A 23,298-nucleotide genomic window follows, 5' to 3' on the forward strand; every position below is an offset into this window, starting at 1 on the left:
CCCTACGCAACTTGCGGGTATGTGCACGCACGGGGGAGTGGGTGCACGAGCAGCGGGCATGTGCATTGGGGTTAGTACAAGGCATTTGTATCATGATATTTTTCGACTTTGACAGTGTTAAGGTATTTTTAGACGGTTAATTGTCTGATGTTATGTTGGCCAGATCAACACATTTTTGCATTTGTTTTTTTGGCAAAAATACAAAACATCAATGTTAAGTCTCATCCAATTGCTTTGCCTGGCCAAAAACACCACTTCTAAACATAAGGCACCTTAAAACTTTTTCACCCATTGTTAATGTGTACATTTTAGGCCACTATATTAGTTTACGTTTTGGCCAGACCACTGACTGCCTTGAACAATGTATGAATATATTGGCCAACACATTTATTGTTTTGTGTGTGTTGTTCCAAAGGAAGGTACATTCCCAATATGTAAATGTAGTACTTTGTAGTTTTTAGAGTGCTTCGTGTTTAAACAGTAATTATGGCTCTGAATCCTACTATTTCCACAAACTTTAAACAACTGAGTAGTGGACGTTAGAAGCCACATATTTCAAAAAAAAAGGTGACCAACATAGTTAAGTTTAGGCCACAATCTGTTTAGCTATTACATTAATATAAAGAAGTAATGCATGTTGACGTAAAGCTATCGTAAGACCAATGCTACATATGTACTAAATAGTGGCTGTCTTCAACCCCATACAGACCCAGGCATCATGACCGAGGATGTCCAGCAGGACCGTGACCAGGAGACCTTCACACTCCACCTGCAGCCCATCGATCCGACACAGCCAAACATGCCTCAGGACATACCCCAACCACCCCAAAGCCCCCAATTGAGCACAACACAAGGCCACACACAAATGGGCCCTGAGTTTTGGAGCCGTTGGTCCTCACAACAGGCACAACACTACGCGTGCCTCATCACCCACAGCCAATACCTGTCAAGTCTGCCCCATCATTTGCCTAGACTGAGTCGCAACTCAGGCAGACTTATAGTGCAGGTGGGCCGAATTGCGAACTCAATGGAGCAGATGAGGGCAGACAACACCCAAATGCACTCCAACCTACAATGTATCTTGGATGATCAGCAGCGCCAGCAACAAACACTCATCCAGATCATCCAACATAATCAAATGATCAATGAAAATCTGTCTAGAATGATTGCAAACAACACTGCCGTTAATACGCAGCTCACAGCAAGTTTGAACAATCTTAGCCAAAGTCTAAGTGTGTTGGCCTCACACCATGTGACATCGAGCTCGGGGACAACAACACCAAGCCACACCCCAGTTCAATCCCCAGTTCGACGCTCAAGTCGAAGCCGCGCAAACGAGCCTGCACAATCCTCCGCACCCAGCACCCAATAAAAATAAAAATAATAATGCATGCCCAGAATATGGTGACCATTTAATTATTTTCAGTTTTTGTTGTGCCTAAATTGGTGTGTTTAAAAAAATTGTTAACACAGAATATGTGTATTGCTTAATTAGCAACACAAACCACCTCCACATTAGTATCTAGGGCCAGATGTGTATTGCTATAAATATATTGCCTACCCCTAGGTGTCCTCAGCTCAACGTATGTCTAATCTATGACACCCAGCACATTGGCCATGGCCGCAAGATCACATAAAGCTACCCTGACTGCATGCCACTGCATGCCACTGCGACTCCTGGGTAGGGAAGCAGAGAGAGGCATCTATGTAACCAGCCAAGACATCCAAAACCTGAGTGGCCATTCAAAAATTTAAAGTGAGTGTCATAAGCAATACAATACTGTGTTCTATTACATTATAGAAGCAACACTTAGACGTAGACGTGTATGTATGTGTTAACTCACCTGAATAACATATTTTAAAAAGGTGGCCTGTAAGATACTAATTACATCGGCAGTCCCAGCCTGGAAGCTGCCAGTAGCCATAAAGTGCAACACAGGCAGGAGTTTGTGCAGGCCTGAGACAGAGCGAGAGCGTACTGTCTCAGGGTCTAGGTTCAGCTTGACAAGGTCATACAGAGTGAAAATATTATTTACATTTGATTTAGTCTGCTCATCTGTATAACATGGTCATCAGCAATTTTGTTATCGTTTAAACGGACACTAAAAAAACAAGCCATGTCCAGCCTACGCGGAACATGTACAACCTGCTGAGCCTGTTGATTTTCCTGGCCTGGGTTTATTGTAGCCTCATGGAGCAGTGTCAGGTATCTCCCAGCAAACAAGACAGCAGTACTACACACAGTAGCAGCCATTTCAGAGTGAGAGAGGAGAAAAATGTGTTGGGGCCCCTTTTAAAGGTCAAAAACGTCAGGTGTGACTAATGTAGAATTGACAACACATGTAAACACGCTTCTCAAAAGCAGGTCTACTTTTTTTTAGGCTTTTTGTACGATTAGTAATTTTTTGCGGCCGCAATTCCATTTTCACGGTAGAAATTACAAATACGAATGCTTAGTAAATGACCGAGTTCTATATCTAAACAGCCGCGTTTGACCGATGGTGTATTCATTCGTACTTTTACTACACAGCCGTAATAAAAATACGAATGCCCTCATCACTGCCGTGATTTGAGTTTAGTAAATTCCAGAGATGACACTTTGAAGAAAAAACACCATCTCGGTCAAAATCGGGACTTAGTAAATATACCCCATGGTGTGTGGGCAAGTTACTGACCAGAGACCACTGGCTCCTAGCTATAGTGTGCATATCTAAGCTTTAATCAGATTGAATGCTATACATAAACTACCTGTTAAATCTAAAAAATATTACATAATGTATTCCATTAATATGTCAATTACTGCTCTCTGTTCCTATATGTACTAAGAGTGCCACCTCCATACGACCAATATATCTGTGTATATCTCCCTCGCTCTACATATGCGTGTATATTAATGTATCTATCATTTATTAATATGGCCACCAATATATCTATGTATATTTCCCTCCCTCCACATATGCGTGTATATTAATGTATCTATCATTTATTAATATGGCGACCAATATATCTATGTATATTTCCCTCCCTCTACATATGCGTGTATATTAATGTATCTATCATTTATTAATATGGCGACCAATATATCTATGTATATTTCCCTCCCTCCACATATGCGTGTATATTAATGTATCTATCATTTATTAATATGGCGACCAATATATCTATGTATATTTCCCTCCCTCTACATATGCGTGTATATTAATGTATCTATCATTTATTAATATGGCGACCAATATATCTATGTATATTTCCCTCCCTCTACATATGCGTGTATATTAATGTATCTATCATTTATTAATATGGCGACCAATATATCTATGTATATTTCCCTCCCTCTACATATGCGTGTATATTAATGTATCTATCATTTATTAATATGGCCACCAATATATCTATGTATATCTCCCTCCCTCTACATATGCGTGTATATTAATGTATCTATCATTTATTAATATGGCGACCAATATATCTATGTATATTTCCCTCCCTCTACATATGCGTGTATATTAATGTATCTATCATTTATTAATATGGCGACCAATATATCTATGTATATTTCCCTCCCTCTACATATGCGTGTATATTAATGTATCTATCATTTATTAATATGGCGACCAATATATCTATGTATATTTCCCTCCCTCTACATATGCGTGTATATTAATGTATCTATCATTTATTAATATGGCGACCAATATATCTATGTATATTTCCCTCCCTCTACATATGCGTGTATATTAATGTATCTATCATTTATTAATATGGCGCACAGAAATTCTACAGCTCTTCACATTGAATATTTGTCATGTCCCATCAATCCCTGCCCCAGTGGAGCTTACTAGGGCTATTTTTTTAGTTGGAAGTCAATTATACCTACCTACCTGTATATATTGTGGGGGAGGAATCCAGAGTACGCAAGCACAGGGAGAATATACAAACTCCACACAGTTAGGGCCGTGGTGGAAATTAAACCCATGAGCTCAGTGCTGTGAGACAGTAATGTGTATAAATACATATAGATGTAGCCATGCTCATCTTTGCTGCAATGTGGCATTCTGCAACACAGTTTGCTGCATGGCATGACAGGCTACAACTATTCACAGCCGGCGATTACTCCATTATTCCTGAAGGAATTAATGAAGCTATTGCCGGCTTCAAACAGTCTCAGCCTGGCATGCCATGCAGCATACTATACGGCAAGATGAGTATGGCAGTGGCGTGCGGTGAGGTCAGTGGCTGGGGAGGCACTACAGCCATAATGTCCACCGGATCCTGGCGATGACCCCTACTGCCACCGAGGCAATGCCCGCTACTGCCTCTGAGCCAATGCCTGCTGCCACCACCAATGGCTTACAAACTAGCCCACCATCAACTGACCCAGCCCTCTGCCACTAATTTGCATCTCAGTCCGATGCCGCCAATGTCCGCTGCCTGCCTGCTCATCATACTTGTGATATATTGTACATTTTTATATAAAAAAAATAAAAATGAGTGTTTGGGACTGGGAAGGGAGTGGGAGGAGGACATTAATGCTATTTTGTTGTCCAGGGCTTCCATTAACTTAATGGAGAAGGGTCTTAATGGGTTAAAAAATGTAAAAAAAAAATGCATGAGGTCCCACCTCCTAAGCATAACCAGCCTCGGGCTCCTTGAGCCGGTCCTGGTTGTTTAAATACTGGGGGGGAAATTGGTCAGGGGTTCCCTGTATTTAGACAACCAGCATCGGGCTCTTAGACCGGTCCTGGTTCCAAAAATACTGGGGATAAAAGATGTAGGGGTCCCCCGTATTTTTAAAATCAGCACCGGGCTCCACTAGCCAGGGACATAATGCCACAGCCGGGGGACACATTTATGTAGGTCCCTGCGGCCGTGGCATTACCCCCCAACTAGTCACCTCTGGCCGGGGTTCCCTGGAGTGGGGACCCCTTAAATCAAGGGGTCCATCCCCCCCCAGGCACCCAAGGGCCAGGGGTGAAGCCCGAGGCTGTCCCCAGCACCCCTGGGCGGTGGGTGCCGGGCTGATAGCCATAAGTGTGTAAAAAAAAAAGGAATATTGTTTTTTGTTGTGGAGCTACAAGGCCCAGCAAGCCTCCCCCGCTTGCTGGTACTTGGAGAACCTCAAGTACCAGCATGCGGGAAAATAACGGGCCTGCTGGTACCTGTAGTTCTACAACAAAAAAAATACCCAAATAAAAACACAACACACACACCGTGAAAGTAAAAATTTATTAAAACACACTTACACATACTTACTAACATCCCACGCCGGTCACGTCCACTTGTCCATGTAGAATCCAATAGGTGGTTCCTGTAAAAATGAGAGAGAGATTACTTACCTACATCCCACGCCGGTCACGTCCACTTGTCCAGTAGAATCCAAAAGGTGGTTCCTGTAAAAATGAGAGAGAGATTACTTACCTACATCCCACGCCGGTCACGTCCACTTGTCCAGTAGAATCCAAAAGGGGTACCTGTAAAAATGAAAATTATACTTACAAACGAAGTAATCCACAGGAGGAGAGAGAGAGAGAGAGAGAGAGAGAGAGCGAGAGCGAGAGCGAGAGCGAGAGAGAGAGAGAGAAATGAATGAATATTATGCCCTCACTGACGCGGGAAGACGTTAGCACAGACAGAGGAGAGTGCTGCTGCTGGCTGGGAGGATAGAGCAGGCGCCCCCAATAGTTATGAGCCCAGTAGCTGTGCCCCTCAGTAGTTGTGACCTCTCTAGCTGTGCCCCCAGTAGCTTTGCCCCCTGTAGCAGCGCCCCCTGTAGCAGTGCCCCGAGTAGTTGTGACCCCTGTAGTTGTGCCCCCAGTCGCTGTGCCCCTTGTAGTTGTGCCCCCTGTAGCTGTACCCCTTGTAGTTGTGCCCCTTGTAGCTGTGCCCCTGTAGCTGCACCCCTTGTAGTTGTGCCCCTGTAGCTGCGCCCCTTGTAGTTGTGCCCCTTGTAGTTGTGCCCCTTGTAGTTGTGCCCCCTGTAGCTGTGCCCCTTGTAGTTGTGCCCCTGTTGCTGCGCTCCTTGTACTGTGCCCCTTGTAGTTGTGCCCCTTGTAGTTGTGCCCCTGAAGCTGCGCCCCTTGTACTGTGCCCCTGTAGCTGCGCCCCTTGTAGTTGTGCCCCTGTAGCTGAGCTCCTTGTAGTTGTGCCCCTGTAGCTGCGCCCCTTGTAGTTGTGCCCCTGTAGCTGTGCCCCTTGTACTGTGCCCCTTGTAGCTGTGCCCCTGTAGCTGCGCCCCTTGTAGTTGTGCCCCTGTAGCTGCGCCCCTTGTAGTTGTGCCCCTGTAGCTGCGCCCCTTGTAGTTGTGCCCCTTGTACTGTGCCCCTTGTAGTTGTGCCCCTGTAGCTGCGCCCCTTGTAGTTGTGCCCCTTGTACTGTGCCCCTTGTAGTTGTGCCCCTGTAGCTGCACCCCTTGTAGTTGTGCCCCTGTAGCTGCGCCCCTCGTACTGTGCCCCCTGTAGCTGCGCCCCTTGTAGTTGTGCCCCTGTAGCTGCGCCCCTTGTAGTGTGCCCCTTGTAGCTGTGCCCCTATAGGTGTGCCCCTGTAGCTGCGCCCCTTGTACTGTGCCCCTTGTAGTTGTGCCCCTGTAGCTGCGCCCCTTGTACTGTGCGCCTTGTAGTTGTGCCCCTGTAGCTGCGCCTCTTGTAGTTGTGCCCCTGTAGCTGTGCCCCTTGTACTGTGCCCCTTGTAGCTGTGCCCCTGTAGCTGCACCCCTTGTAGTTGTGCCCCTGTAGCTGCGCCCCTTGTAGTTGTGCCCCTTGTACTGTGCCCCTTGTACTGTGCCCCTTGTAGTTGTGCCCCTGTAGCTGCGCCCCTCGTACTGTGCCCCTTGTAGCTGTGCACCCTGTAGCTGCGCCCCTTGTACTGTGCCCCTTGTAGTTGTGCCCCTGTAGCTGCGCCCCTTGTACTGTGCCCCTTGTAGTTGTGCCCCTGTAGCTGCGCCCCTTGTACTGTGCCCCTGTAGCTGCGCCTCTGTAACTGCACCTCTTGTACTGTGCCCCTTGTAGTTGTGCCCCTATAGCTGTGCCCCTGTAGCTGCGCCCCTTGTACTGTGCCCCTTGTAGTTGTGCCCCTGTAGCTGCGCTCCTTGTACTGTGCCCCTGTAGCTGCGCCCCTTGTACTGTGCCCCTTGTAGTTGTGCCCCTTGTACTGTGCCCCTTATAGTTGTGCCCCTGTAGCTGTGCCCCTGTAGCTGCGCCCCTTGTACTGTGCCCCTTGTAGTTGTGCCCCTTGTACTGTGCCCCTTATAGTTGTGCCCCTGTAGCTGTGTCCCTTGCAGTTGTGCCCCTGTAGCTGCGCCCCGGCTTGTACTGTGCCCCTTGTAGTTGTGCCCCTGTAGCTGAGCCCCTTGTAGTTGTGCCCTGTATCTGTGCCCCTGTTGCTGTGCCTCAAACACACACACATAAAAAAAAAAAAAATACACACACACACATACTTAACCGCTCCTGCAGCGCTGCCTCCGTCTCCGTTCGCTGGCTCCTCTCTGCTGTACTATGGGAGAGACGTCATGACTCACGACGTCTTTCCCACTGTAGCGCCGCTCAGACACTAGGGGTCAATTATGACCTCTAGTGTCAGTCAGTGGCGCCTGCTGCAGCGGGCGCCCACACAGCCCACGGCGCCTGCTGCAGCCGGGAAGGGGGATCGCTAGTGATTGGAGAGCGGATCCAGCACTGGATCCGCTGGGCCAATCACATCTGGGGGAATGACAGGGGCGTGCATTCATCGGTGCTGAATGCACGCCCCTGTCTTTGAGGCATCAGTAAAGGTGCCGCTTCCCCGTTCTTTTTCAATGGGCTTTCACAGCCCATTGCTGCGCCCCGCCCCCTCCCCCCCCCCCCCCCCGCGCTGCCCGGACTTTAATGTTAGGTGCGGGAGGCACCTCTCCCGCAGCCTCCCAGCCTAACATTTTCACGGGGGATTATTAAAATAATAAAAGAATAAATTTATCACAGACTCTGTAATAAATATCTTCTTTTTATTATTTTAATCGTTATGACAGGGGAGGCACTGCCTCCCCTGACTGCACGTCCCTGGGGTATGGCTACATCTGTGTGCATATATATAATATATATATATATATATATATATATATTTATTTATTTATTTGTTTATTTATACAGTGGCCGATGTGGACATTGTTAAGTGAGGGTACGGAAAAGTGAAGGATGCAATTATGCGTGCGTGCTCCAGAAAGGGGGGTGTGGCCAATCAAAAGGGGCATGTCCTTCAGTGTACCCCTATATACACATTATACCCCTTATACACATTATGCACCACAATAGTAGGACCCCTTATACTATCTAGTACTGTTGCCCCTTTCACATTATACCACACAGTATGAGCCGAGATTTACATTATACTACACAGTATGAGCCGAAATTCACATTATAGCACACGGTATGAGCCAAAATTCACATTATAGCACACAGAATGAGCCGAAATTCATATTATACCACACAGAATGAGCCGAAATTCACATTATACCACACGGTAAATATATTAATTTCCTTTTTATGTTTCCGCACTTATGGTCTATATATATTTTGTCTCCCTGCACTATCCTCTGTACGGCGCTGCAAAATACTTGTGGCGCCTTATAAATAAAATTTAATATTAATAATTACATATATATATATATATATATATACATACATATACACACACACACACACATATATATGCACTGTATATATATATATATATATATATATATATATATAGCTCAAAAAAATAAAGGGAACACTAACATAACACATCCTAGATCTGAATGAATTAAATATTCTTATTAAATACTTTGTTCTTTACATAGTTTACATAGTTGAATGTGCTGACAACAAAATCACACAAAAATTATCAATGGAAATCAAATTTATTAACCCATGGAGGTCTGGATTTGGAGTCACACTCAAAATTAAAGTGCAAAAACACACTACAGGCTGATCCAACTTTGATGTAATGTCCTTAAAACAAGTCAAAATGAGGCTCAGTAGTGTGTGTGGCCTCCACGTGCCTGTATGGCCTCCCTACAACGCCTGGGCATGCTCCTGATGACTTGGCGGATGGTCTCCTGAGGGATCTCCTCCCAGACCTGCACTAAAGCATCCGCCAACTCCTGGACAGTCAACGGTGCAACGTGGCGTTGGTGGATGGAGCAAGACATGAAGTCCCAGATGTGCTCAATTGGATTCAGGTCTGGGGAACGGGCGGGCCAGTCCATAGCATCAATGCCTTAGTCTTGCAGGAGCTGCTGACACACTCCAACCACATGAGGTCTAGCATTGTCTTGCATTGGGAGGAACCCAGGGCCAACCGCACCAGTATATGGTCTCACAAGGGGTCTGAGGATCTCATCTCGGTACCAAATGGCAGTCAGGCAACCTCTGGCGAGCACATGGAGGGCTGTGCGGCCCCCCAAAGAAATGCCACCCCACACTATTACTGACCCACTACCAAACCGGTCATGCTGGAGGATGTTGCAGGCAGCAGAACGTTCTCATTGGCGTCTCCAGACTCTGTTACATGTGCTCACTGAGAACCTGCTGTGAGAACCTGAAGAGCACAGGGCGCCAGTGGCGAATTTGCCAATCTTGGTGTTCTCTGGCAAATGTCAAACGTCTTGCACGGTGTTGGCTGTAAGCACAACCCCCACCTGTGGACGTCGGGCCCTCATACCACCCTCATGGAGTCTGTTTCTGATCGTTTGAGTAGATACATGCACATTTGTGGCTTGCTGGAGGTCATTTTCCAGTGCTCTGTCAGTGCTTCTCCTGTTCCTCCTTGCACAAAAGCGGAGGTAACGGTCCTGCTGCTGGGTTGTTGCCCTCCTACGGCCTCCTCCACGTCTCCTGATGTACTGGCCTGTCTCCTGGTAGCACCTCCATGCTCTGGACACTATGCTGACAGACACAGCAAACCTTCTTGCCACAGCTCGCATAGATGTGCCATCCTGGATGAGCTGCACTACCTGAGCCACTTGTGTGGGTTGTAGACTCCGTCTCATGCTACCACTAGAGTGAAAGCACCGTCAGCTTTCAAAAGTGACCAAAACATCAGCCAGAAAGCATAGGAGCTGAGAAGTGGTCTGTGGTCACCACCTGCAGAACAACTCCTTTATTGGGGGTGTCTTACTAATTGCCTATAATTTCCACCTGTTGTCTATTCCATTTGCACAACAGCATGTGAAATTGATTGTCAATCAGTGTTGTTTCCTAAGTGGACAGTTTGATTTCACAGAAGTGTGATTGACTTGGAGTTACATTGTGTTGTATAAGTGTTCCCTTTATTTTTTTGAGCAGTGTATATACATATGCTAGTCCAGTGTATATATATATATGCTAGTCCAGTGCAGTTTTATTGTATTACTAAAATAATTATCTACATTGTCATTGTGACTGTGTGTGCATGTGTCTGCTGTGTGGATTTCACTTTTAGTGTATCCTAGCTATAGCTATCACTGTATTCTGTACACTAATTGACTAGGTGCGTCAGGGTCCATATATAGGGCTTCACAGTATTTACCGATTAAAGTGTACTCTACTGTGTACTCAGTCACCTAATACCGGATTTATTCGCTGGTGTTGTGTACTGCGGGCTCAGTCGCATAATATAATATAACATTCGCTGGTGTTTGGGAACTGTGTATGCAGTCACATACTAGGGAATTTATTTGCAGGTATTGTACTCTGTTTGGCTGTATCGTACTAATACGCTCTGTGGTTGCATTCACTAATAATGTCTAACACAAAGGGCGGGAAATCCGAGGACGCTCCTACATTCTGTAGTGCATGTGCCAACGAGTTGCCTGAGGGGGAAGTGTACTATGTGCCATACATCGCCGATTGGGCGGCGTTCTCTACTATGCTCAATACGCTTGTGACGCGCCTTACACTCCCTATGGGAACTCCTGTGCAATTACTGCCACATATTGGCCCTCATTCCGAGTTGATCACTCGCTGCCGATTTTCGCTGCGCAGCGATCAGGTAAAAAAATGGCAAAACTGCGCATGCACATACACCGCAATGTGCACGCGCATCGTACGGGTACAAAGAGCATCGTTGCTCTGCAATGGTTCTAGCGAAGAATCCATTCGCACAGCCAATCACAAGGAGATTGACAGGAAGAGGGCGTTTATGGGTGTTAACTGACCGTTTTCTAAGAGTGTTTGGGAAAACGCAGGTGTGTCCAGGCGTTTGCAGTGCGGGTGTCTGACGTCAATTCTGAGACCTTCGTCGCTGGATTCATCGCACAGGATAAGTAACTGCAGGGCTAGTCTTGTTTTGCATAAAATGTTTTTGTACCGCTCGGCTGCAAATCTGTTCGCACACTTGCAAAGCGAAAATACACTCCCCCGTGGGCGGCAACTATGCGTTTCCACGGCTGCTAAAAGTAGCTAGCGAGCGATCAACTCAGAATGACGTCTATTGTCCCTATGGTAAATCTGCCCATTGCGGATAATTTGTCTATCCAGTTGCAACAATGGAGTCACTCCTTGGTTAGACATAAAACTGCCCCAAGTCACTCTCGCGCAACGGGTCATCTAAGTGGGCTACTTCCTTCTCACAATCCAATAATCTCTCAGAAGATTCTTCTGATGAGGATGGGGAGTATACTGTCACATTAGACACTGACAGCTGCTTCTGACTAGGAATTCACTACTCAGGTTGATGTCCCTAACTTATCCTACAAATCACTGATGATGACGAGGTTTCCACTACTGTGTCTAAGAAACCTGATAGGTTTGAACGTCAGAAGGTAACTAAAACGTTATTACTTCTGAACATCTAGTGGACATACAACAAGAACCCTGGTCTTTTCCTAGAATGGAATTCTCCCTGTCTAAAAGGATGGTAGCTCTCTATCCTCTCCCTACAGAGTTGTGTAATAATTGTGAAAATTCACCACCGGTGGATTCCCATGTCACCCGTCTAGTGGTGTCGTCTATTCTGCCTGTCTCCATTGACACCTCACTGAAGGAACCGACAGATAAGCGTGTGGAAGGATGCCTGAAGTCTATTTACTCCCTTACAGGTGCTGTACATATGTACATAGACCCACTATAGTAGCCTTTTGGGCTGCAAAAAGGAATTGAAGCATGGGTTCAGGCATTAGAGGATGAGCTGCCTTAGGATATATCTGACACTGCCAGACAGTACCTGTCTCATATGACCACCGTCGCCTATTACATTCAGGAGGCGTCCTCTGAGACAGGTGTGTTGGCGGCCAAGGCATCAACTACGTCCATCTTGGCTTGCCGTATTCTATTGTTGAGGTCATGGAAGGTGGACCTGCTCTCCAGAAAGAACTTGGAGGTATTCCCTTTTAAGTGAGACATACTGTTTGGGGAAGACTTCAATAAAATTGTTGCTGACTTGGTGGCTGCTAAGACTGCCTTTCTCCCTAATACTACTCCTTCTGCACAGAAGGCAAAAGTTACCGCTTTTCGCTCCTTTCGGCCTCAAGGGAAAGCAAAATGTCAGGCATACCCGAGACAATCTCATGCTTCCAAAACCACAAAGCCCAAGGCTAAACAATCCTGGGCATTCCGTCAGCCTGCTTCTAAACACGACAAGCCTTCTGCGTGATGGGACAAGCCTCCCCCTGGGGGCTGACTTCTGCAATTCACCCAGGTCTGGTTAAAGACCACTTCAGATGCATGGGTGCGAGAAGTTGTCTCTCACCGGTACGCAGTCTCTTTCAAAAGGCATCCCCCTCGCCAGTTCTGCTGAACGGTTATCCCTTCGGATCCATTACAGGCGCAAGCTCTACAAATGGCTGCGAGTTCCCTCCTTGAAAACAGGAGTGGTGGTGCCAGTACCTCTATCCCAGAGAGGCAGAGGTACTACTCGACTCTGTTTCTAGTACCGAAACCCAATGGGTCTTTCCGGCCTATAATCAACCTCAAATCACTGAACAAGTTTGTGAGAGTATCCAAGTTCCATATGGAAAAAAAATGCGCTCAATTGTACTGGCCATGGAACCCGGAGAATATATGGTATCCCTGGATATACAGGATGCTTACCCGCATATAGATATTGCCATATCGCATCAGCAATATCTGCGGTTTGCTGTTGGCAACCTTCACTATCATTTCCAGACTCTGCCGTTTTGGACTGGCCACGGCCCCTCGGATCGTCACCAAGGTTATGGCCGTGATGACGGCTCATCTCCGTCGCCAGGGAGTAAGGATTCTGCCATATCTGGATGACTTATTGATCCTGGCAAACTCCGGGAGAGGAGAGACGCGGTCGCAGGACTCATGGATGCCACGGTAAGTATGTATTTATTTGTAGGCCTAATAGCCCATAGAGAATATGCCGGGGAGAGGGGAGGGGGGGTGGCGAGCCTGGAGCCTGCCTGGGCAGACCGGAGCCTGCCTGGGGAAACTTGAGCATGCACCCTGGAGCCTCTGTGCCTGCCGTAATGTGTAAAATAGGGACTCTTGCCTGCCGTAATATGTAAAATGCGGACTCTTGCCTGCCAGAATGTGTAAAATAGGGACTCTTGCCTGCCATAATGTGTAAAATGGGGACTCTTGCCTGCCGTAATGTGTAAAATGGGGACTCTTGCCTGCCGTAATGTGTAAAATCGGGACACTTGCCTGCCGTAATGTGTAAAATGGGGAATCTTGCCTGCCGTAATGTGTAAAATAGGGAATCTTGCCTGCCATAATGTGTAAAATAGAGACTCTTGCCTGCCATAATGTGTAAAATAGGGACTCTTGCCTGCCGTAATGTGTAAAATGGGGAATCTTGCCTGCCGTAATGTGTAAAATAGGGAATCTTGCCTGCCGTAATGTGTAAAATAGAGTCTCTTGCCTGCCATAATGTGTAAAATAGGGACTCTTGCCTGCCGTAATGTGTAAAATAGGGACTCTGCCTCTGCCTGCCATAATGTTTAAAGTGGGGACTCTTGCCTGCTGTAATGTGTAAAATAGGGACTCTTGCCTGCCATAATGTGTAAAACAGGGACTCTTGCCTGCCGTAATGTGTAAAATGGGGACTTTTGCTTGCCGTAATGTGTAAAATGGGGGCTGTTGCCTGCTGTAATGTGTAAAATGGGGACTCTTGCCTGCTGGAATGTCTAAAATAGGGACTCTTGCCTGCCATAATGTTTAAAATGGGAACTCTTGCCTGTCGTAATGTGTAAAATGGCGACTTTTGACTGCCGTAATGTGTAAAATGGTGACACTTGCCTGCAGTAATGTGTAAAATGGGGACTCTTGTCTGCCGTAATGTGTAACATAGGGACTTTTGCCTGCCGTAATGTGTAAAATGGGGACTTTTGCGTGCCGTAATGTGTAAAATGGGGACACTCGCCTTCCGTAATGTGTAAAATAGGGACACTTGCCTGGCGTAATGTTTAAAATGGGGACTCTTGCCTGCTGGAATGTGTAAAATAGGGACTCTTGCCTGCCGAATGTGTAAAATGGGGACTCTTGCCTGACGGAATGTGTAAAATGGGGACTTTTGTGCGCCGTAATGTGTAAAATGGGGACTCTTGCCTTCCGTAATGTGTAAAATGGGGACACTTGCCTGCCGTAATGTGTAAAATGGGGACACTTGCCTGCCGTAATGTGTAAAATGGGGACACTTGCCTTCCATAATGTGTAAAATGGGGACACTTGCCTGCCATAATGTGTAAAATGGGGACACTTGCCTGCCATAATGTGTAAAATGGGGACTCTGCCTGCCGTAAAGTTTAAAATGGGGACTCTGCCTGCCGTAAAGTTTAAAATGGGGACTCTTGCCTGCCGGAATGTGTAAAATGGGGACTCTTGCCTGCCGTAATGTGTAAAATGGGGACTCTTGCCTGCCGTAATGTGTAAAATGGGGACTCTTGCCTGCTGTAATGTGTTTTGTAGGGAAAAAACAAGAGGAAATCTGTATTGTTGACACACTAGACAGAAGTAATGAATCATAAAATATAACCTTTATTAGGAATGCATTAAAATAGGATATATATTATTATTGATATCCCGGACTACAGTGAAACATATAGGTTAAAATAAGAATTTACTCACCGGTAATTCTATTTCTCGTAGTCCGTAGTGGATGCTGGGGACTCCGTAAGGACCATGGGGAATAGACGGGCTCCGCAGGAGACTGGACACTCTAAAAGAAAGATTAGGTACTATCTGGTGTGCACTGGCTCCTCCCTCTATGCCCCTCCTCCAGACCTCAGTTAGGGAAACTGTGCCCGGAAGAGCTGACATTACAAGGAAAGGATTTTGGAATCCAGGGTAAGACTCATACCAGCCACACCAATCACACCGTACAACTTGTGATAATTTTACCCAGTTAACAGTATGAACAACAACTGAGCCTCACTCAACGGATGGCTCATAACAATAACCCTTATTAAGCAATAACTATGGCCCTCATTCCGAGTTGTTCGCTCGCAAGCTGCTTTTAGCAGCTTTGCACACGCTAAGCCGCCGCCTACTGGGAGTGAATCTTAGCTTCTCAAAATTGCGACCGACGGATTCGCAATATTGCGATTAGACCTCTCTTAGCAGTTTCTGAGTAGCAGACTTACTCGGCATCTGCGATCAGTTCAGTGCTTGTCGTTCCTGGTTTGACGTCACAAACACACCCAGCGTTCGCCCAGACACTCCCCCGTTTCTCCGACCACTCCCGCGTTTTTCCCAGAAACGGTAGCGTTTTTTCGCACACACCCATAAAACGGCCTGTTTCCGCCCAGAAACACCCACTTCCTGTCAATCACATTACGATCACCAGAACGAAGAAAAAACCTCGTAATGCCGTGAGTAAAATACCTAACTGCATAGCAAATTTACTTGGCGCAGTCGCACTGCGGACATTGCGCATGCGCAGTAAGCGGAAAATCGCAAAATAACGAAAATCGGCAACGAGCGAACAACTCGGAATGACCACCTATATACACGTATTGCAGAAAGTCTGCACTAGGGACGGGCGCCCAGCATCCACTACGGACTACGAGAAATAGAATTACCGGTGAGTAAATTCTTATTTTCTCTGACGTCCTAGTGGATGCTGGGGACTCCGAAAGGAACATGGGGATTATACCAAAGCTCCCAAACGGGCGGGAGAGTGCGGACGACTCTGCAGCACCGAATGGGCAAACACAAGGTCCTCCTCAGCCAGGGTATCAAACTTATAGAATTTTGCAAATGTGTTTGATCCCGACCAAGTAGCAGCTCGGCAAAGCTGTAAAGCCGAGACCCCTCGGGCAGCCGCCCAAGAAGAGCCCACCTTCCTTGTGGAATGGGCTTTCACCGATTTTGGATGCGGCAATCCAGCCGCAGAATGAGCCTGCTGAATCGTGTTACAGATCCAGCGAGCAATAGTTTGCTTTGAAGCAGGAGCACCCAGCTTGTTGGATGCATACAGGATAAACAGCGAGTCCGTCTCCTGACTCCAGCTGTTCTGGTGACATAAATCTTCAAAGCCCGGACTACGTCCAGCAACTTGGAGTCCTCCAAGTCACGAGTAGCCGCAGGCACCACAATAGGTTGGTTTAAATGAAAAGATGACACCACCTTTGGGAGAAATTGGGGACGAGTCCGCAATTCTGCCCTGTCCATATGGAAAATCAGATAAGAGCTTTTACATGACAAAGCCGCCAACTCTGACACACGCCTAGCCGATGCTAAGGCTAACAGCATGACCACTTTCCACATGAGATACTTTAGTTCCACTGTCTTAAGTGGCTCAAAACAGTGGGATTTCCGGAAATCCAACACAACGTTAAGATCCCAAGGTGCCACTGGTGGCACAAAAGGGGGCTGAATATGCAGCACTCCCTTTACAAACGTCTGAACCTCAGGCAGTGAAGCCAGTTCTTTTTGAAAGAAAATAGTTAGGGCCGAAATCTGGACCTTTATGGACCCTAATTTTAGGCCCATAGTCACACCTGACTGTAGGAAGTGCAGAAATCGACCCAGTTGGAACTCCTCTGTAGGGGCCCTCCTGGCCTCACACCAAGCAACATATTTCCGCCATATACGGTGGTAATGTTTTGCTGTTACATCCTTCCTAGCGCCTATCAGCGTAGGAATCACTTCATCCGGAATGCCCTTTTCCTTTAGGATCCGGCGTTCAACCGCCATGCCGTCAAACGCAGCCGCGGTAAGTCTTGGAACAGACAGGGCCCCTGTTGCAACAGGTCCTGTCTGAGAGGCAGAGGCCATGGGTCCTCTGTGATCATCTCTTATAGTTCTGGGTACCAAGTCCTTCTTGGCCAATCCGGAACGATGAGTATTGTTCTCACTCCTCTTTTTCTTACTATCCTCAGTACCTTGGGTATGAGAGGAAGAGGAGGAAACACATAAACCGACTGGAACACCCACGGTGTTACCAGTGCGTCCACAGCAATCGCCTGAGGGTCCCTTTACCTGGCGCAATATCTTTTTAGCTTTTTGTTGAGGCGGGACGCCATCATGTCCACCTGTGGCCGTCCACAACGATTTGTTATCTGTGTGAAGACTTCCTGATGAAGTCTGCTTCCCAGTTGTCCACTCCCGGAATGAACACTGCTGACAGTGCTTGCACGTGATTCTCCGCCCAACGAAGAATCCTTGTGGCTTCCGCCATTGCCACCCTGCTTCTTGTGCCGCCCTGGCGGTTTACATGGGCGACCGCCGTGATGTTGTCTGACTGAATCAGCACTGGTTGGTCTCGAAGCAGGGGCTCCGCTTGACTCAGGGCGTTGTATATGGCCCTTAGTTCCAGTATGTTTATGTGCAGACAAGTCTCCTGACTTGACCACAGCCCTTAAAAGTTTCTTCCCTGAGTGACTGCCCCCCCACCCTCGGAGGCTTGCATCCGTGGTCACCAGGACCCAGTCCTGTATGCCGAACCTGCGGCCCTCGAGAAGGTGAGCACTCTGCAGCCACCACAGAAGAGACACCCTGGCCCTCGTGGAAAGGGTGATCAGCCGATGCATCTGAAGATGCGATCCGCACCACTTGTCCAACAGATCCCACTGAAAAATCCTCGCATGGAACCTGCCGAAGGGAATGGCCTCGTATGAAGCTACCATCTTCCCGAGGACTCGCGTGCAGTGATGCACCGACACCTGTTTTGGTTTGAGGAGGTCTCTGACCAGAGTCACGAGCTCCTGAGCCTTCTCCTCCGGGAGAAACACCTTCTTCTGGTCTGTGTCCAGAATCATGCCCAGGAAGGGCAGACGCGTCGTAGGAATCAGCTGCGACTTTGGAACATTCAGAATCCAGCCGTGTTGTTGTAACACTTCCCGAGAGTGTGCTACGCTGACCAACAACTGCTCCCTGGACCTCGCCTTTATAAGGAGATCGTCCAAGTACGGGATAACTGTAACTCCTCGCTTCCGAAGGAGTACCATCATTTCCGCCATTACCTTGGTAAATACCCTCGGTGCCGTGGACAGACCAAACGGCAACGTCTGGAATTGGTAATGACAGTCCTGTAGCACAAACCTGAGGTACTCCTGGTGAGGTGGATAAATGGGGACATGCAAGTAAGCATCCTTGATGTCCAGGGATACCATAAAATCCCCCTCTTCCAAGCTTGCAATGACCGCTCTGAGCGATTCCATTTTGAACTTGAATTTCTGGAGATAAATGTTCAGGGATTTTAAATTCAGAATGGGTCTTACCGAACTGTCCGGTTTCGGTACCACAAACATAGTGGAATAGTAACCCTTTCCTTGTTGAAGGAGGGGAACCTTCACTATCACCTGCTGGAGGAACAGCTTGTGAATTGCCGCCAGCACCACCTCCCTTTCCAGGGGGGAAGCTGGCAATGCCGATTTTAGGAAACGGTGAGGGGGCGTCACCTCGAATTCCAGCTTGTATCCCTGAGATACAATTTGCATAACCCAAGGATCCACCCGTGAGCGAACCCACTGGTTGCTGAAATGTCAGAGATGCGCCCCCACCGCTCCTGGCTCCGCCTGTGGAGCCCCAGCGTCATGCGGTGGACTTAGTGGAAGCCGGGGAGGACTTTTGTTCCTGGGAACTGGCTGCCTGGTGCAGTTTCTTTCCTCTACTCCTGCCTCTGGCAAGAAAGGACGCACCTCTGACCTTCTTGCTTTTCTGAGAACGAAAGGACTGCATTTGATAATACGGTGCTTTCTTGGTCTGTGAGGAAACCTGAGGCAGGAAAGTCGACTTTCCAGCTGTCGCTGTGGATACGAGGTCCGAGAGACCGTCCCCAAACAATTCCTCACCCTTATAAGGCAACACCTCCATGTGCCTTTTAGAGTCGGCATCCCCTGTCCGTTGCCGAGTCCATAAGACCCTCCTGGCAGAAATGGACATTGCATTAATTCTAGAACCTAGCATGCAAATGTCCCTCTGGGCATCCCGCATATATAAGACGACATCTTTTATATGGCCCAGGGTTAGTAAGACAGTATCCCTGTCGAGGGAATCTATGTCGTCTGACAGAGTATCTGTCCATGCCGCTACAGCGCTACACATCCAGGCTGAAGCAATAGCTTATCTCAGTAAAGTACCAGAGTGAGTATAAACAGACTTCAGGATAGCTTCCTGTTTTCTATCTGCAGGCTCCTTTAGGGCGGCCGTATCCTGAGACGGCAGGGCCACCTTTTTAGATAAGCGTGTCAGGGCCTTGTCTACCCTATGGGGGGATTCCCAACGTAACCTATCCGTTGCCGGGAAAGGGTATGCCAGCAGTAATCTTTTGGGAATCACTGTTTTCTTATCAGGGGAGCTCCACGCTTCTTCACATAACTCATTTAATTCATGTGACGGGGGAAAAGTCACTGGCTGCATTTTCTCCCCAAACATATGTACCCTCTTGTCAGGGACAGGGTTAACCTCTGAAATGTGTAAAACATCTTTCATTGCAATAATTATATAACGGATGGCCTTGGTCATTTTAGGCTGCATTTGTGCCTCATCATCGTCGACACTGGAGTCAGACTCCGTGTCGGCATCTGTGTCGACCATCTGCGATAGTGGGCGTTTTTGAGACCCTGACTGCCTCTGAACTGCCTGGGCAGGCCCGGGCTCCATCATCAAACCTTTTATGTAATGAGTTCACATTATCATTTAAGGCTTTCCACATATCCATCCAATCAGGTGTCGGCCCCGACGGCGGCGACACCACATCAATCTGCACTTGCTCCGCCTCCACGTAACTCTCCTCATCAAACATGTCGACACAGCCGTACCGACACACCGCACACACACAGGGAATGCTCTGACTGAGGACAGGACCCCACAAAGGCTTTTGGGGAGACAGAGAGAGAGTATGCCAGCACACACCACAGCGCTATATAACCCAGGAATACACACTATACAAAGTGATTACCCCAATAGCTGCTTTATATGACTTTTGCGCCTAAATTTATGTGCCCCCCCTCTCTTTTTTACCCTTGTTGTATCAGGATACTGCAGGGGAGAGCCTGGGGAGCGTCCTTCCAGCGGAGCTGTGAAGAGAAAATGGCGCTGGTGTGCTGAGGAAGAAGGCCCCGCCCCCTTAGCGGCGGGCTTCTGTTCCGCTTTCTGTGGAAAAATATGGCGGGGGAATTTACATATATACAGTGCCTGACTGTATATATGTAGTTTTATGCCAAAAGGTACTTCAATTGCTGCCCAGGGCGCCCCCCCCAGCGCCCTGCACCCTACAGTGACCGGAGTGTGTGGTGTGCTGTGAGAGCAATGGCGCACAGCTGCGGTGCTGTGCGCTACCTTAATGAAGACAGGAGTCTTCAGCCGCCGATTTCACCATCTTCATGCTTCAGATCTTCTGGCTTTGCGAGGGGGACGGCGGCGCGGCTCCGGGAACGGACGATCGAGGACAGTCGCCTGTGTTCGAACCCTCTGGAGCTAATGGTGTCCAGTAGCCTAAGAAGCGCAACCTAGCTGTGAACAGGTACGTTTGCTTCTCTCCCCTCAGTCCCTCGTAGCAGTGAGTCTGTTGCCAGCAGAAGCTCACTGAAAATAAAACACCTAATAAATACTTTCTTTAACTAGTAAGCTCAGGAGAGCCCATTAGGAGCACCCAGCTCTGGCCGGGCACAGATTCTAACTGAGGTCTGGAGGAGGGGCATAGAGGGAGGAGCCAGTGCACACCAGATAGTACCTAATCTTTCTTTTAGAGTGCCCAGTCTCCTGCGGAGCCTGTCTATTCCCCATGGTCCTTACGGAGTCCCCAGCATCCACTAGGACGTCAGAGAAAATCACAAAGATAAACATACATGTGAATGAGAAAAAAATTGAGAAATGTGAATAAAGTATTAAAAAACGTGTCCAAATGTGCTTCTTAATGTGCAACCCTTTCAGGTTGGCTACATAGATATATATATTACCAAATATTTGGCTCATTTTAATAAGATATGCTCAGAAAGCCGTCTATTTATATGATGATTGATCCCACTGGCACTTATCATACAAGCACCCCTAACTCAGCTATAATGACCTCATAAGGGATATCCCTAGTGATGAAGCTGTGAGTGTAAGTGGGTGTGCTAATATCCAATGGTGGGAACTTTGCGGTCAGCGGTTGACCGAAAGTAACCTCACCGCTGACCGCAAAGTTCCCACCATTGGATACAATGGAGCGCATAGGCGCTACATTGTATCTCTGCCGTGTGCAGCCTCACAGACACTACAAGAGCACACAGCCAATCAGGAGAGTGCCACGACGTGGCGCTCCCTGATTGGCTGAAGGGACCCTCTTTGACAGGAGTCAGGGGGGGTCCTGGCAGTCGGGGAAAGGGGTCCCATGTGTAAACATGGGACCCCTTTCAGTGCGTGGTCGGGTTTCCGTTTTTTTGTTTTGCCAAGTACGTGGATTATACAAAGAACAGAAGGTACACTGGATTATGTGAGTATCATTTTTTTCACAGGTACCCCTAGGATTCTACATGGAGAACAGGACCGAGCCTCGCGTGAACATAGGTAAGTATGTATGTTTGGAGGTGTGCTTGTATGTAATAAACTTATACTGTCACGGTGTGTGTGTCCTGTTTTTTGTTGGGTATTTTTTTAGTAGTAGTACTACAGGTACCAGCGGGCCCGGTTTTCCACCGCATGCTGGTACTTGTGGTTCTCCAAGTACCAGCTTGCGGGGGAGGCTTGCTGGGACTTGTAGTACTGCTACTAAAAACAATATTCAAATCTTTTTCAAAAGGATATCAGCCCCCCATCCGCCGCCCTTGGATGGGGGGGACAGCCTCGGGCTTCACCCCTGGCCCTTGGGTGGCTGGAGGGGGGGTAGTTTTGGTGTAGCCTCATTTGGTCATCCATAATTCGCTGTAAAGTGTTCATCATGGTGCTGTTTTCTGCCCGCATTTGCTCCAGACAAGTCGCCACACGTCTGGTTTCCAAATGTTCTCTGCTGAGATTTTTACTTATGCGTGGTATGTAGTGTGGCAGACTTGCCAGCAGCTGATTTTGTCTTTGGAGACACTCTGAATTGAGCCTCTGGTGGTTTGCCCAGCTGGACCAAAATGTCTGCTCTTCAGTTTGAGCCAGTGGTGTACTTGGGCTCATTATTGGTTGCGGACTTGTTTGTTGTGGAGGCGTGGCCACAGGTACCGTGCTAGGTGGCGTTGTCTGTAATGGGCGGAGATCCAGAACAAACGTGGCATCAGTTTGCAGTGTGTGCTGGTCCGTGGGCATGCTGTCATCATCTGTGTGTGGTATAATGATACAACATTGTATTAATATGCAACATGTATGTTATAATTCTATCATATAGCATTGCATTTATGATTATTTTTTGCTAAAAAAACACACATATGTTTGTAACAAAAGCCACAACAAATATTTAGCTTAACGGAAGACCCTATTTTGTTTTAGGTTCGTGGTCTTGCTTGATTTAAAAACATTTGACAATCAGGAATAGACAAAAAAACAATCATGTACAAATCCTGTTGAAGTAAGATGAAGCAGAAAACACAACATGAATGGAATAGTAGACCAACAGAGGTTTTTTTTTTTTTTTTAAGGTCGCAGGAGCAGGGACTTCTTTCCTCATGTTCCTTTTCTTTTCTTACTTACACTATCTTATACTTCATACTCCCTCTGATGGCACCTAACACCGGCTTTTATAAACCTGTCCTATTTTGTCCTGTAGTATAACTGTGCTTTTCAAGGTTTGCTGATTTTATTATGTACTGTGTTATGGGCGCTGCGGATCTCTTGTGGCGACATATAAATCTAGGAAAATATTAATAATAAGATTAAAACCCAATAAGCAATGATACTCATGTGCTGAAGCTTGCCCAGCAGATTATGTTGTGTACTTTAGTAAGCATTAAATTACTGTATACCGCAAGTGTGCACTCATGTAGTTTGGTTGCTT

Source organism: Pseudophryne corroboree, chromosome 1 (assembly GCF_028390025.1).
Source record: "Pseudophryne corroboree isolate aPseCor3 chromosome 1, aPseCor3.hap2, whole genome shotgun sequence".
NCBI lineage: Eukaryota > Metazoa > Chordata > Amphibia > Anura > Myobatrachidae > Pseudophryne > Pseudophryne corroboree.